The 17115-nt window shown below is 39.5% G+C and overlaps 1 protein-coding gene and 1 long non-coding RNA gene across 5 annotated transcripts in view; one reads left to right on the top strand and one right to left on the bottom strand.

The window, feature by feature from the left end:
- Positions 1-17115, bottom strand: part of TRAPPC9 (trafficking protein particle complex subunit 9) — a 517306-nt gene that overhangs the window by 235607 nt on the left and 264584 nt on the right. The gene's annotated exons all lie outside the window — the stretch shown is intronic.
- LOC309436619 overlaps positions 2226-17115 on the top strand; it is a 481462-nt gene continuing 466572 nt past the window's right edge. Inside the window, exon 1 of the long non-coding RNA XR_014183382.1 lies at positions 2226-2403. This is a non-coding gene — a long non-coding RNA (uncharacterized lncRNA). The remainder of the gene's footprint in view (positions 2404-17115) is intronic.

Raw genomic sequence — 17115 nt, 5'->3', positions numbered from 1 at the left:
AATATGATTTTGTTGTCCCCAATTTCCTAAAGTTAGGCAGGCATCTAGACTTAAGCCCTGGGCTAAGTCACTAGAATGAATTTCATTTGAAAAATTTATCAAATTTGATGAGTTTGATGGCAGAAAAAATGTCAAATGAGGTAAAAGCTGTGGTTTGGACACAGTTAATTGCCGTTTCGCTCCATGGGCAGTATGAGCCATGGTACAGAAGTACCACTTCACATCTTTTTCACCAATATACCCCCTATTCTTGTCCAGTCAGCCATATGTGGTTTCTAACACACTTCAAGAAGAACTGATTGTGGATATTATGCCTATTTTGACTTTCAACTTCTATCAACTCTTTTGCTACGAGAGGAAGAATAGGCAAAAATGTAGACATCACAGCAGTTATTTTTACGACAGAGGCAGAAAGCAATAGAGCATAGAAGTTAAGCTCTCCTAGTATGTCATGAACGAATTAGGTACAGACGGAAACAGTAAAATAACCAGCTTAAAATAACACCTTTTGTGACAGTTTTGCTGCAGACTTGCAGACTGCAAACAGAAAATCCCAAGACAAGTCATAGTGCAGCTTGGTGTGCACCAGGATAAGATGCCTGAATGAGCATCCCTAAGAAAGAAGAATTAGCTCAAGTGTGACACTGCTTCTGGATTTAATAGCAATTTCATTACGGGCCTCCTTCAGGATCTGTCTCTTTTCCATTTATGTATAGGACAGAAAGAACCGCACTGTCACGTAATGATTTATAAGTTAGGGAAGCAGTGGGAGACTTCCTAAAGGTCAATCTTCCTGCAAGAAATTGAAGGGTAAAAGCAAGTTTTTCAAGGAAAAAAAAAAGATAGAAGGTCTAGTCTTGAAGGATAAGGCCCAGAATGAGGAGCTGATAGATAAGGAATTTATTATATTGCTGTGCTCCTCATTTCTTGGAGCAGAATTCTGGAATATTTTGACATGCAGTATCAGATTTTTCCCTTACAAATACCAGCAGGATCCCAAAAGGATTTGAGGTCTGGATACCCTTAGTTTCTTTAGGAGGCCTATGAAGACACCGTGCGGCTTGAAGACTTGAAGACTAAACTGATGCTATACAACTATTAGAATCACAGAATCATAGAGTTGACGTTTAAGATCATGAAGTCCAACCATTAACCGACACTGCCAAGTCCAGCTCTAAACCATGTCCATAGTGCCACATCTACATGTCTTTTAAACCTCTCCAGGGATGGTGACTCCACCACTGCCCTGGGCAGTCTGTTCCAATGCTTCAAAACCCCTTCCATGAAGAATTTTTTCCTAATATCCAATCTGAACCTCCTCTGGTGCAACCTGAGGCCATTTCCTCTCATCCTGTCACTTGTTACCTGGGAGAAGAGACCAACCCCCTCCATGCTCCAAGCTCCTTTCAGGCAGTTCAGAGATCAGAAGGTCTCCCCTCAGCTCCTGTTCTCCAGCTGAAGCCCCCAGGTCACTCACCCCAGGAGATTATTGGCTTTCTGGGCTGCAAGTGCCCAATTTCATAGTCTAATTAGTATCTTTACTTTGTATTCTTCTTATGTGCAACACCATGTATTTCCATTTTGCAAAAAAAAGGCACTGCAAGATTATTTTTTTAATATTTTATGAATGAAAATATGCATAATATTTTATTTAAAGAGAATATTTGTTAAAATACTATTGGCCATTGCTAATGGAAAAAAAAAGGTCTTCAGAACTAGAAATCTCCCTGGCATTAAATGATTGTTAATGAGTTTGATTCATATTTACAAAAACACTTGTGCCAGCGATCATGTACACATGCAGTGCCAAATTGCAATAAAAAGTCAGTTAAATTAAAATTGTTTTTTGCAACTAACAGCAAAGAAAATTGATCATTCCAATATGAATCAATACTGTTCCAAAACGTGCACATATTCCTAATAAATTTCCACATGCTTTTATTTTACTAACAGCTCTTACCTCACGAATATGAAAGTGGCCCATAAGGGAAAATAGAGTCAATGTGTGAAAATAAGTTCTCCATAACCTCAGCAACAGGCAAATGCCAAAGCAGCTAAAATGAAGAATAACCTGCTGTCCTGGTTTTGTTAAAAAACAAGTTTCTCTTTTAGTGAATTTGCCTATCAGCTAAAGCTTCCTATTAGCTGCATTTTCCTGGAGAACCAGAGACATGTTTTAGTAAACATAGCAATGGAATGCAAAGTTATTGATAAGCATGGATGGACATCTCACCAGAGGGGCAACGAGAAACAGGTGACCAAGAAACTGACCAACCGTGTATAACATTCCATTCACGTGAATACTTCATATAAAAGTGGGAGATCACGAGGATCTTGTCCCTTTTTGCTTATGGCCGACATTAGGAGAGGACCTTGCTAGTCGTCCCTGTGAACTGAGGCCTAGTGACAGACCGAATCCAGCTCCAGTTGGCTGCAGAGTCCAGTCCAGGACTTTGGGTGCCGGCTCTGCAGTTGCTGAGACTTCAAGATTGGTTTTGTATATTCTGTATTATTTTCTCTATTCTTATTAGTAGCATTAGGAAAACACTTTTAATTTTTCCAACTCTCTTCTCTCTGTCCTTCTTTCCCTCCCGATCGTCTGTCCTGAGTGGGAAGGGGGGAGAGGGAGGGGCAAAAGGGGGAAGCTGGGGGGAGAAGAGGTTAACAATACATCTGCCAGGGTTTTATTGTCACCCCGCAATCTAACCCTCGACACCTGCCATTTCTGAGCTAAAATCAGATCACTGCTTGTTTTCCAGATGATCTGACTTTGAATGTCTTAAAATAAAATTTTTAATTTGAAACTGGTAATTGTTCTCATGGGAGGATTTTGTTTAGGTTGATAGGTATAGCTAAAATACCTCCTTGTGAGCCTAAAAGGTCTTAAATATTCCCCTGCCTACTGATCAAATGTCTGGGCAAACATTATCAGCTTCTGCCAATTATTACATTTTTTGTTGAAATAAGCAACTATTGTGTTCCTCTTGGGTTGAAAGAAATTTCTTATAAATCTGTATCATAACTCTCTTGACTTTTGAAGTTCTCATAGATCTGCTGTTGGTCATAGTTGGGCTCAACAAGAGCACCATGCATTAGATTATACTAGGAGGGCAAAATTAGAGGCTTCCAAACTTAATTTGCTCTGAATCACCAACGTGAAAACCAGAAGCAGCTACTTTTCTATCGCACTTTATTGTATCAAATATTACTATTTGATTACAATAAAAGTATAGAATGAAATTGCTAAATGATAAGAATTAACCACAAAGACATTCAGAAACATTTCAAAGTTTGATTTCTTTCAAGTTCATACTTATCACTTTTCATTTTTTTAATGCAATCTGAAATGCAAGCAGATTGATTATTTTTTTCCGCCACTTTCTCAGGGACATTAAACTTATATAAATTAATCTTCTTTCATACTGTGATTTACTCTTTTCTTAAATCAAAATTACCACTTGTGATTTTTTCTGCATCACGTAAGATTCCAAATATCACAACACATGAAAACATACAATTGATTTTTTTCCCCGCCAAGTGAAACATTGTACATTTCTTTTTCCTGTGACCTCCCCTTTTTTCTGTTCAGTATTTCTTCTTCTTGAAGCTTTTGGAACAAATTTTTGGCAATTAAGGCTATACTGAAAGTAGCTGGTAACAGCCATTTTCATTGAAGAGAACGGCAAAAATTTTCCCCTCAGGGTAATGTGGAAAATGGAATTAAAGACCTACAAAACAATTTTAAGGAACACAGGTCAGCATAAATGTCACTATTATGAATGGCCAAGTATACAGGTTGGAGAGAGGGAGATGAGGAAAGAGCAGGCACTTAATTATGGATTCTAATGAAACATTAAAATTCTTTCTGACGTGAAAAGTGATCCTGTTTGTTTGCTGGGGCTGATGAATGCCGCCAATTCTGGTTCCGTTTCACTTTGCTCAAGGGCTTGGAGAAAATTTCAGCAACAAAACCCACAGCAATAATGTCATTATGGCCCTTTTCTATTTCTGAGTTGGAAAATCACTCAGCTATATAATAAAATTCAGCAAAGAAAGAGGTAAGAAGGGTATTGCAGGTGACCCAGAGACAATTATTCAAGAAACAGATTATTGAAAATCACTGAATTAACAGCATTTGCAGCACATGTATTATTTAGATAAACTCACTTTATTTAAGGCTTGATAATAACCTCTAAGTATTATGCAACTCGCATTCAGCAGAAGAATTTATAAGCTAATTTGCTAACTTGACTTGCAACTGTTTGTACTGAGAGGATCACATTAGTTTGTTCACCCACAGATTCACAATTAGGGATGAAAATGTTTATTTTATGGCAAGTCTATTAAAGGTTTTCAGGAAAAAAAGCAAATATATCCTAACTATTCTATTTTTAAAATATGAAAATAAATCAAGCAGAAATGCCTTAAACAATCTGTTGCCAGTTTAGAACTCAAGTTCCATATTTCTGCCCTATTTTCTGTGTTGCTTTCCCATTCATCCCCTATCACATATCTCTAGCATGCTTAAGTATATTTGAAATATCACATATACAAAGCAATTCAAAGCAAAAATATGAAGTCCCAGCACTGCCCAAGGTCTCAATAATACAAGGACCATTTTGTTTCTTTGCAGTATTTCTTAACTTTCTATTCAGTTTTGTACATTTTTTATTTAAATTCTCAACATTGCATCTATCAGATTTTGACAGAGGTGGTGAATGTACCTATAGGATTTATGAACCACCCATTATGAAATGCTTATAGAATTCTGTGAAAAGCTTAAGTAAGTGATACAGAAGTTTTAATCACAGTATGAATTTTATACATTTGCAAAGCAGCTAGTAACAGCCTATTTTCATCCCTTACAGATTTGCTTATTGCAGAGTAGCCAAAATATTAATGATTCTTAATTACTTTCTGGAATGAAAAAAAAAAAAAAAGGTTCTTCCTTTGAAATCTTCATTCATTTCAATAACTCTTTAGGGCTTTCTTACATCTTCTTAATACTTTAGATTGTTCAATTAAGTGGAAAGCCAAAACCCAACAAGAACATGCTTTATTTGCAATAAGTATATTTGTTTTGGAAGGAACAGAGGTGGGAATCAGGTCACAGGAATGAGAGAAACCAGTTGTAGGCTATGTCCCATCTAAAGCATTATTAGGCTATACCCTCTATATATCATCTATACTCTCAAATCTTCTTTATGTAGGGACATAAACACTTAAAGAGACAAGATTTGAGCCAAGAGGGTTCTTTATTAGGCTATACCCTCTATGTATCATCTATACTCTCAAATCTTCTTTATGTAGGGACATAAACACTTAAAGAGACAAGATCTGAGCCAAGAGGGTTGGTGCCTCCTTAAAGACAACTCAGAATCCTTGGTGTCCACCCAAACCTCAGAAGTTACCGAGAACCTGAGGCCCCACCAGAGACCTGGGGGGGGCTTCACAAACTCAAACCCAGCAAGTTAAAACTACAGTGAATCTTTTTTTTTTTGTATTAATATATGGTTTTAATATAGATATATTAGAACTTTAATTTTGCATACATGGAATGCTAAATAACAATGCACCATAATAAATTGTTATTATGAAGAATGAGTTGCCCCTAATTTGTGTAATAGAACCACTCTCTTGCTAATTCATCAAGCACTTTGCCAAGGACACTAGAAGGACCAGTTTGACCACGGTAGTATTTCTACTCAGCATTCTACTACACACTTATTGGTATAAGGAAAGAATATCATTTGTTGTCACTAACAGCTTTCATCTTCAGGAGAAAAGAACCACGACACAGTACAGTTCTTTTCTATTGATCAATTTTTATACCATCATTAATGTAGGAAAGCTCAAGGGTTTCCAGTCATGCAGAGCTGGGGCCCAGAATAAATTTTTTTCTGAATTTCAGTTCTTAACAGATAAGGGAAAGGGACCTGGGGGTCCTGGGGACAGCAGGATGAGCAAGAGCCAGCACTGGGCCCTTGTGGCCAGGAAGCCAATGGTACCTGGGGTGGATGAGAAGGGGGTGGTCAGTAGGTCAGAGAGGTTCTCCTGCCCCTCTACTCTGCCCTGGTGAGACCACACCTGGAATATTGTGTCCAGTTGTGGCCCCTCAGTTCCAGCAGGACAGGGAACTGCTGCAGAGAGTCCAGCGCAGGGCAACAAAGATGCTGAAGGGAGTGGAGCATCTCCCGTGTGAGGAAAGGCTGAGGGAGCTGGGGCTCTGGAGCTGGACAAGAGGAGACTGAGGGGTGACCTCATTCATGGTTATCAATATGTAAAGAGTGAGTGTCAGGAGGATGGAGCCAGGTTCTTCTCGGTGACAACCAATGATAGGACAAGGGGCAGTGGGTACAAACTGGAGCACAAAAGGTTCCACTTAAATTTGAGAAGAAACTTCTTCCTGGTGAGGGTGGCAGAGCCTGGCCCAGGCTGCCCAGGGAGGTTGTGGAGTCTCCTTCTCTGCAGACATTCCAACCCGCCTGGACACCTTCCTGTGTAACCTCATCTGGGTGTTCCTGCTCCACGGGGGGATTGCACTGGATGAGCTTTCCAGGTCCCTTCCAAACCCTGACACTCTGTGATTCTGTGAAATCAAGAATGGAGGACTTGACTGCAACATGACATCATATAGAGAAGCAACAGAAGGATACAGTGTCCACTAAACCACACCTTGCCAGATGATTATTTTGAAAATCTTTTTACTAGCCAGCACCAAATTCTTTCAAAAATTATCTGAGATATATATATATTTTTCCTCTTTGAACACTGTAGGAATCATCTTCAAGCAATGAGACCACATTGCGTGCTGGAAAGGGAAAATAAAAGTATACTTTTATACTGCTCATAGCATTGCAACATTTATGAACCAGCACGCTTCGGGTAAAGCTGCAGCATTCAGCTTTTTCATGAAGCATGATGAGGTTTCCATAAATTGCAGCCACGTCTCTCCTAGCGGGATATGAATAAAGTCTATTTATGGAATATTCAGCAAATGGATGCAGGGTGAAAATATCACTTGTGTCTTCAAAGTAGCAAGTGTCTGTATTCTGGATTCCATCATGTTGTCCACCAACTATTCTTCTCTAAATTGTATATTTTTTGCAGAATCACACACTAATCATATAAACTAAAATGACCTGCATATAATCTCAGTAAATTTTTTGCACACGTACATGTGCAATAGAAACGCTATAGATACAAATGCAAAACTGTGTCTAGAAATAGGAACAGCAAGAAACACATTTTATAGAAAAATGTGAAAGCTGAGACAAAAAACGTGAACCTCTCCATATGAATACTATGATGATTTGGGTAAAGGAAAAAGGACCAACCTTGCAAATACCCAATTTCATTCTCTTTGCCGTGGTCACTTTGATTTAGCTGGCAGAAATAGAAATCTGTGCCTCAATGTGACAACCACAGGTAACACTAAGAGCAGCGATAGTTGGTCATTATGAGGTAAAATCCAGTTTGTCTAAGGAGAATAAATATCCATTAGTCTCATGCTTTCTTTTTACTTGACACACACAATAGAATCATCCTCCTGGACAAAGTGGGCATAAATAACTCCAAATTTATTTTTACCGAAAAATATAAAAGAATACACACATTTGAGAGCCAACAGCCCTCATCCTATTACTTCATTGACTTGAGTCCATCTAAGAGCTGAGAAACTGAGTGTACGTTGGTGCAGAATAATAGTCAATGACCCAAATAGTGCTAACACTGAAGCAAATGAACTGCTGCCTTCAATAAAAATTAAAATTTTTCAAATTGCCTGTTTTGACAAAGCTTGAGGCTGTTAAAATTCCATGTGCATCTCTCCCCTTGAAATGATAAATGGAATCTTCAGTTGATAGGCTGTTCTAGCATAGGTTCTATTATTAAGCCTTGAGAAGAGGCATTGGTAATTATTACCAATTTTATTTTAGGTATCAGTACGGAAAAGTAGCTGGAAGAAGTTCTTTTTTAAGCAGTTCCAGACTGTGTCCTACAGATAAAATATATCAATTTTCCCAAATAAAATGTGTGCAGTTTCAGTACCACAAAAGGTCAACCAGTTTCATAAAATGAAATGGTGTTACTGTATTACTAAATAGTAATAACATAATGAAGTTAGCTTGGCAAGAAGCTTCCAGAAAAGAACCTACTCTCTAAAGAAAATGTTAGAGAAAAATCATTAAAATCTCAGAGATGCAGATGCTAAGAAACATTCTCGGGGTGCCCATGAAAAATGTGAATTAAAATATGTAAAAACCTATTAAATTTTGCCATAGCTCACATAAAAATTAGGAATCCTAGGAATGAGTACTGGAAAACTTGAGTATAGCATAATGGCATATAGAACTTTATTTAATAATGGCAGATAATTCTAGATGTCTTAAGCCCACTGGATCATATTCTATGTTGAACTGAATTGAGAGGAGCTTTCTTGTAACATCTTTAAGTCAAACTATTATTGTTTTAGTATTTCCACAAGAGAAACAGCTGAGACATCCTGGTCTCTGTATCCAAAGCCCCATCAAAGAAATACAAAACGTTGTCCAAACCTGGGTCTGCAAAAATACGTGCACAGCGTTGGAGGAAGGCAAACAGCATCACTTTACTGTAGTTACCTGCACACCCATATGTACCTGTTGCAATTCTGTGCATCATCAATAGAACAAGACAAGAAAATTTCATGGTGAGAGAGAGGTAGGCACTGCTGGCTCCCTTCTGGTGCATGGCATGATTTATTTATATATACTAATAAAGTTTATTTGTAATAGCGCATATCCCAAAATTTAGGGACAAGAAGAAAAGTACAAACACGTAACTGTGAATATCACAACTTTTCCCAATGTGCTCAAGTAAATCTGCATTATTTTCACATGAATATGCTCATAAGTAAGATAAGCACTGAATGCAAATACATGCTGATTCGGGTTTGGTCTGGATTTTTATAAAGAAAGATTATGTTACCACATTTCAAACAAAGATGATGCCATATAGTTCAACCAGATGAAATGAAACGCTGAGAAGCTAAACCCACTAGTCGAAATTTTAAATACATATTATTTTAAAACAAAAGATGACACGAAAACAGTTATCTACCAACAAAGTGTTAATCTTGCGCCTTGTTAACATCTTAACTAAGGCAACAGATTTAGGCCTCCTGTTCCAGTAAAGCTATTTAGCTTTCACAACCTGTTTTCCCTTCCCTCATCGTAACCCCATGTCCTTCATGTCACCTGAAGTTCTCACCATAATTAATGTAATTACTCAAGAAAAATTACAGTGCCCATAAGAAGTCTTTGGAGTTATTTATAAGCAAGTTAGCCAGAAGACAGAGTGGAAGCAAACAGTCAGATTTGTCACTAACTCCTGGGCTGACCTTGGGGAAATTGCAAAATAACGACGAGTCCCCTCAGATCTGCGCCGGCTCAGAATTTATTTTTAATATTAAGATTGCGCTGAGTGGGGTCCGGACCAGACGACGGCACCGGTCCAGTCCAGAAGTGATCCTTCCCCTGTACTCTGCATTGGGGAGGCCACACCTGGAGTATTGTGTTCAGTTCTGGGCCCCTCAGCTCAGGAAAGAGATTGAAGTGCTGGAGCGGGTCCAGAGAAGAGCAACAAGACTGGGGAAGGGACTTGACCACAAGCCCTATGGGGAGAGGCTGAGGGAGCTGGGCTTGTTTAGTCTGGAGAAGAGGAGGCTTAGAGCTGAGCTCAGCACTCTCTAGAACTACCTGAAGGGCAGTTCTAGCCAGGTGGGGATTGGTCTCTTCTCCCAGGCAGTCAGCAATAGGACAAGGGGCCATGGGCTTCAACTCTGCCAGGGGAAATTGAGGCTGGAGATTAGAAAGCAATTCTGTGCAGAGAGAGTGGTCAGGCATTGGAATGGCTGCCCAGGGAGGTGCTGGACTCACCGGCCCTGGAGGTTTTGAAGCTGAGATTGGCCATGGCACTTAGTGCCATGATCTAGTCAATGGACTGGAGTTGGACCAAGGGTTGGACTGGATGATCTCTGAGATCTTTTCCAACCCAGTCGATTCTGTGATTCTGTGATTCCATACTGTACTGTTTAGTGCTTTTCAAAGTATCACAATATATTTACAATAGAGGTGGAAGACGTGTTCTGAAACCTAGAACCTTCAGCCTCTTGTTTCAAATCTATTTCATCCTTCTCACTCTGCTTTGCTATAGTGCCTCCACCTTTAATCTAAATATCGTCATCTGAAACTATGGGTTTGTGGTATTTAAGCGCATTTGCAAAGCACTTAAAAAGTGAAATGTAACTGCTAGAAGCTATTTCAGAATTTTAACATATCTATTACAACTTAAATACATAGCATTTCTCATTTGTCTTTATTCCTGCAAATATTTATTGCAAAATATTCAGCAAGAGTGCTAAATCCAAGATGTTACAGTGCAATCTCTACACAACACATAGAAGAAACTAGGAACAGTACAAATACTGAAAGAAAGTGTTTCCATCTGTGATTCAAAACAAACTTCATACACAAATAACAACTATACAGACCTCCACACCCTCCCAGATCATTATATGGATATCAAATTTGACTCTAGTTCTGGATTTCCAGTCCTCTGGGACAAAACAAGAACATCTGCCTTTATTTCAGCTGCCAGCCTAACAGTAAGTTTTAAGATAAATCACCCCTCTATGAATAATAATTACCGCTTTCTCAGTTAGGTTTGTGATTATTAAGTCATTACTTGTTTATTTTCACTGATGACTACTCTGTTTTCCCTTCTCGTGTTTAGTCACACGACTCTGGAGAAAAATGAAACTTCATCAGATAATTTGCAAACGCTGGTTAGAACTGAGCAGTCAATTCTTAAGAGATTTGTATTGTAAAATATCTAGCTGAATAGGTACATGGATCAAAGGATATTCTGCGATGGAGTTTCATGTGCACAGAGCTAACCTTGGAATATAACGTACTCCAGCAGTGGAAGGTCTTACGTTTGGTACGTTGAAATCCAGGGTGAAGAACATTGGTCGTAAGACATAATTTGTAATGAAGATCAAATAAATAAGGTTGGAATAGGGATGAAAGAGATTCCACTTCCTTAGCAAACTATTTCCCCTCTCTTTTTGGGAACAGAGGATCTGAGTCTGCAGTTCTCACCGCAATCAAGACCACCTGTCCACCAGTCGTTCCAATCACTAACACTACACAAAACTACCCGCGTTCCTCACTGGGTTTGTCTCCTGTCGGACTGGTGTGATAAATCAGTGCAGGGAAGCCTGGCAAGAGGCAAAGTTGGATCAACATAGGTAGTAAAAGTGTGCAAAGTAATCGAGGAAATAATCTGGAGGGGACAAAAATGTTTTCAGAAAGGTCAACTCGTTAATTTGACCTACCTGGCAGCTCTAAAAACACCAGCACCAAAAACAAGGAGTACATAAGAAACTTCTTCCTGGTGAGGGTGGCAGAGCCTGGCCCAGGCTGCCCAGGGAGGTTGTGGAGTCTCCTTCTGTGCAGACATTCCAACCCGCCTGGACACCTTCCTGTGTAACCTCATCTGGGTGTTCCTGCTCCATGGGGGGATTGCACTGGATGAGCTTTCCAGGTCCCTTCCAACCCCTGACATTCTGGGATTCTGTGATAAGAGAGGAATGCCCTGATCCTCCCTCATAGCAGCCCTCATCTTAGATCAGTCAAAAGTCCTGCTCAAATGACACTTGAGGAAGGAGAACAAAGGCAGAGGGTTGGAGGTTCTTAGGACGCTAGAAATTGGGCATCCCAACTGGAGTTCCTCTGAGCCTTGATACTGAACTGGGCTTGGAATAAACTGAGTGTAAATTTGTTGATGTTATTGAAAATAAACCTCTTCCTAGACGTGTTATCTTGGAATTCTAGAATAAGGAAGGTGTCTGCACAGAAATATTGCTGGGATGCTGAGGAGGATATTTGGAAGACTTCAAGTTCAGAAGGACATGAGCCTAATGCCACCCCATTGCCAAGCCAGTGGCAGCTAAATGGACTAACAAAAACCAGATCTGTGAAACACCCAAATTACAAGTGGAAGGGCTACTCTGACACCCTGCTGCGTAAATAAAAATACTGCAAGTGATTCAGTGTAAAAAAAATACATTTGCTTTGCTTATTAATCAGGGATATTGCCAGAACCAAAATATAGTCCCATAGTTTTAGTTTAATTTCAAAACTGGTGTGAAAGTCACACGTTATTAAATCCTGAATAGGAGACACTGTTCTGACCAATCATTCTCTAAGCTTTATTCACCACCATTCATTCCTAGCGCATTTTAAGCCAGTATCATAAATGAGTCATTCACTGGTTAAACCGGGAGACTGTGAGACTGAGTTTCCCACTATATTACTGTCTTATTTTGTAGCCTGAGGCAAAGTAATGATCTTTTCTCAGGCTGTCTATATGTAATATGCACATTATGCTTCTCACAGGGATATGATTCGCTCACTGATGATAAGAAACATTTCAGTGTTCTCAGAAAAATAGCATCATAAATTCACAAGAGGTAAGCAACAGAGTCAAAACAGCTGTCTCCTCATACCAGTGTAGCTGGACAATTTAAAAGTTACAACAAACTTTAACTAGAGATTTACCATTATCCAGTATCAAGATCTCCAAGGTTTGTGGGTTTTGGTTGGTTTTGGTTTGCTTTGAAATTAAAAAATCAGCTTCCCAAGTCAGTTTCCAGCCTTATACACATAACATTGGCCAGAAGAAAGACGTTCAGGGCAAGGACCCGATGAAATGTTGAAGATTCGCTTCTGCTGTTAAACAGAGGTGCTCGTTTATTTTATTGAAATACCAATAGAGCCTTGGCCAGCAAATGCAGTTGCCAAGATGCTTCTTCAGATAGATACAATACAAAAGAGGAGCAGAACGTTGCAACATTTTCTTCTGGGAACTAGTGAGAAGTATGAGCTATTAAAAAGGCTATCTGCTTATGTAGTTGTATTTCTATCTTGTATTTCACTTTGTTCTGAAATGCAATGCGTGATATTCAAATTAGACATCTTGATAGGCTTTGGCTCCCCAATAACAGACCTACATCTCTTTCATTGTTTTTAAAAATCAGTTGGCATTATTCATCGTACAGTTCCCAGACTCAGAGTCATTAGGTGAAAAGACAAAATTATTCTTTCATCATCAACTTTCACTCCTGAGGAACAGACTGATTATTTATAAGCCACACGCGCTGAATCACAGAATCCCAGAATGTCAGGGGTTGGAAGGGACCTGGAAAGCTCATCCAGTGCAATCCCCCCGTGGAGCAGGAACACCCAGATGAGGTTACACAGGAAGGTGTCCAGGCGGGTTGGAATGTCTGCACAGAAGGAGACTCCACAACCTCCCTGGGCAGCCTGGGCCAGGCTCTGGCACCCTCACCAGGAAGAAGTTTCTTCTCATATTTAAGTGGAACCTCTTGTGTTCCAGTTTGTACCCATTACCCCTTGTCCTACCACTGGTTGTCACCGAGAAGAGCCTGGCTCCATCCTCCTGACACTCACCCTTTATATATTGATAACCATTAATGAATGAGGTCACCCCTCAGTCTCCTCTTGTCCAGCTCCAGAGCCCCAGCTCCCTCAGCCTTTCCTCACACGGGAGATGCTCCACTCCCTTCAGCATCTTTGTTGGAGTAGGTGTTCCCTTCAAAACATTCGAGAAATGTTTTGGAAGGGATTTTTTGGCCTACTGTAACCCAGTTTGGCAGAAACATGGTTTTCCCTGATGAAATCTTGGCTTATTTATCTATGTTTATGTTGAACACATCAAAGAAAACCTCTGTGAATTAAGAAAGCAAATATATTTTTCTGTGTAGTTATTTAGACCCCCCGTATGGAACAAGCCTGTAGGTGTATTTTTGCAGCAAACAAATTATATATGTGGGCAGGCAATAGTAACAGTATGTTTTACCACATCTTATCTACATTTCCAGCATGTCAACTGCACACAAGTCAGAATCTTGAGGAAGATTTTACCCTGAGAACTGGTCATTTAATTGACAGCAAGAACAAGAAAGTTCATTCCCACAAATGTTTTACCCTTAAGGAGCCCAATTTAGGATTTTGTTAACATAAATTCCAGTGGATCCCAAATGCTATATAGAAAGAGAAGTAGTCAGTGAAGGCCACCTATAGCTCTTAATTCCTTATAAATCTTCAACGGCCCCAATCACAAGCAGGAAACCACAGCAAAAATGTATCTTGGGACTTTCGGAGATTCATGAGAGCTTTAAATAGACAATAAAACAAGTCAGTAGTTACACTTGCCATCCACTACCAGCAAGCCACTAGTTACACATAAAATAAATCCACTTAACAACCAGGACTGGAATCACAAGTCATCCTGGCTTTGTATTGCAGAGACAGCATTAGCATCGACAAGACTCCCAAGTTGAGCAAATTTAAAGGACAGGACAATTAAAATGTTAGCCACTGCCTGAAGCTTTATTTGCGAATTGTTCTCGGCATTGCTACCATAAAACAACTGCTGCCGCAGACAGAATGAAACACTGACACCCAGGACTTTGTTTTAATTTGAACTGGATCTACAGCATAGGCTCTGCATATAGAATAAACTGAAGTTGTGGATTAGCTCAAGTGGATAAGCTGAACTCTCCAGATACTGCTCCGTACCAGCCAGAAAAGTGCAGTTGACACAATGAGATTCTCCCACGCACGTATAATTTTGCACAGGTCTTCACATGTCTCTTAAAGCAACTCAATCTTTAATAACAAGCCTTCATATTTCAGTTGTTGTGCGGAGATTTGAGATTCCTAAACCGAAACTTCAGCTGTGTCAGGAACTGTGAATCCTTTTATGAAGCAACCAGAAGCCAAATACATTTTGTGATGACAGACTGCAAATAAAAGGACCTGCAGGGCCATCAAATGTACTGGTGGCATCGCTACAAAAATGCTGGGCAGGTATATATGAGGTCAGAACTACGTCACGTTTCCATCATTTGCCGAGTTTCATAATAGAGGCAGTCACACAATAGATTTCAAAACACGAGAGACTAAGGTGATAAAAATTCCCCTTGGTTAACAAACAAATTAAGAAAATAACATACAAACCTCAGATACAGCAGAAAGCAGAACCGATAAAGTTGCTCTCACAAAAAAAACCCAGAGAACAGTAATTACAGGCAAGTATTTTTGTCTTCACTACAGATACAGATTTGACATTTCCACTCTCTCACAGAAACTGTGTATTTAAAGTGAAAATACGGAACTCATAAAAGGCAACTGTCAATTGCTGCATGTTCATTGAATCTATGTCAACAAAGCCTGGCATGTCTACTTTTCAATTATTTTTAACCTATCTCTGCACATGGAAGAGATTCAGGGGAGAATTTAATGAAAACAAAGTGGTTTAATAAGTGACTCACATTGAATTTTACAAAGTTATAGCGAAGTTGAATGTCAACAGATACCAAAATTTACCAGTCTGCAACTTCATCCAATGCACGATGAAGCGGTAGCATTAGCCCATTAGATTCCAAAAGAGTGGCCTTTGTTTTTACTTACCAAAGCTACTAATAGTAAAAAAAAGAAGCAAATCACCTTTGTTTCTCCCAAAAACACTCAGCTAATAAAGCAAATTAGGTACTACATGAACAGATAACCGTGGGAAAAAAAGCAACTACAAAAACAAAGTAGTGACTGCAAAATTGCAAGAAAGACACCACCATTAAAGTAACTGAAGTTGGTCTAAGCCCAAATAAGATTTAAATAGTCTAGAAAAGGGAGGATGCAGTAGAGCTAGAAAACCTACATGGGATCTTACAGGGCTAGCAAGTATTAAAATCACCAAGATTAACTAGGGAGACTGAGGAAAATTGGGATATACATCAGGTTTTCCACAATACTCTAGCAGATAGAACAGCCAAATCATACGTATTTTAACACAAAATATTAACAATTCATTTAACACTATTCTATCAGTTTGTGAACTACCGCTTCTTTTTTATCCCGCAAACACCATGACTGCTTCTACAGGCTATGAAATCTATAAATAAGAACTTCTTAATTTGCAGTTCAGATCATGGATTATGAGTTTACATAATTTCTTTTATGGGATTATCTGCTGATTCCTTTTGTAGTCCAGCAGTCACACAAAGAGATGAAAAACATCTTGAATTCATTCTTTTGAAATAAATCTTTTTGTTACCATCAAAATCCCAGGAATTTCCAGTTCTCCCAATATATTAAATCCATCAGGAATGTTAATGAAGTTTCTCTTTAATTAAGCAAGTGTGTATACATACACATCATGAAGTCAAGAACTCAGGATAAATTCCTCTATTCTACATAGTATGTCTTCTTTTTTCCAAGTCATGTATATTTGAAGAAATCAGTAGAAAAGAAAAACAATATCCCGGCACAACAGGACCTGGAGTGATGAGGAGCAGATACCAGTGCAGGTTTGAAGAGCGACAGCAGGGATGGTTCAAGCCCTTTGAATGGCATCGGGACGGATTTTGACAGCCCCTTTTTAGTGACCGAGTCACTTTGTTGTGTAGTCTAGAGAAGATGAGGCTGAAGGGCAGTTCTAGCCAGGTGGGGATTGGTCTCTTCTCCCAGGCAGTCAGCAATAGGACAAGGGGCCATGGGCTTCAACTCTGCCAGGGGAAATTGAGGCTGGAGATTAGAAAGCAATTCTGTGCAGAGAGAGTGGTCAGGCATTGGAATGGCTGCCCAGGGAGGTGCTGGACTCACCGGCCCTGGAGGTTTTTCAACTGAGATTGGCCATGGCACTTAGTGCCATGATCTAGTCAATGGACTGGAGTTGGACCAAGGGTTGGACTGGATGATCTCTGAGGTCTTTTCCAACCCAGTTGATTCTGTGATTCTGTGAAGCAACAGAGCCAGAAACATGAGTTTCTTCCACATAAGAGTGAGAGATGAGAGGTGGTGAATCTAAGCAACATGTGTCGGTTCTGATAGGAACAAGCCATTAATGTCTTGTCTTTTCATAAAGGCATACCCTCCCTTTCTGTCATTCCCTTCAGCCAATGCCCATTTACCTAAATCCCATTCAATTACAAAAGAATCCCATATAATTACAAAAGAAAATGTCCCTTCAGTTTCCCCAGTTCGTTTT

The sequence above is a fragment of the Streptopelia decaocto genome (genome assembly GCF_964273445.1).
Source record: "Streptopelia decaocto genome assembly, chromosome: 2".
Classification (NCBI taxonomy): Eukaryota; Metazoa; Chordata; class Aves; order Columbiformes; family Columbidae; genus Streptopelia; species Streptopelia decaocto.
The sequence above is the reverse complement of the archived record's forward strand: the minus strand, read 5'-3'. Positions and strand labels throughout refer to the sequence as shown.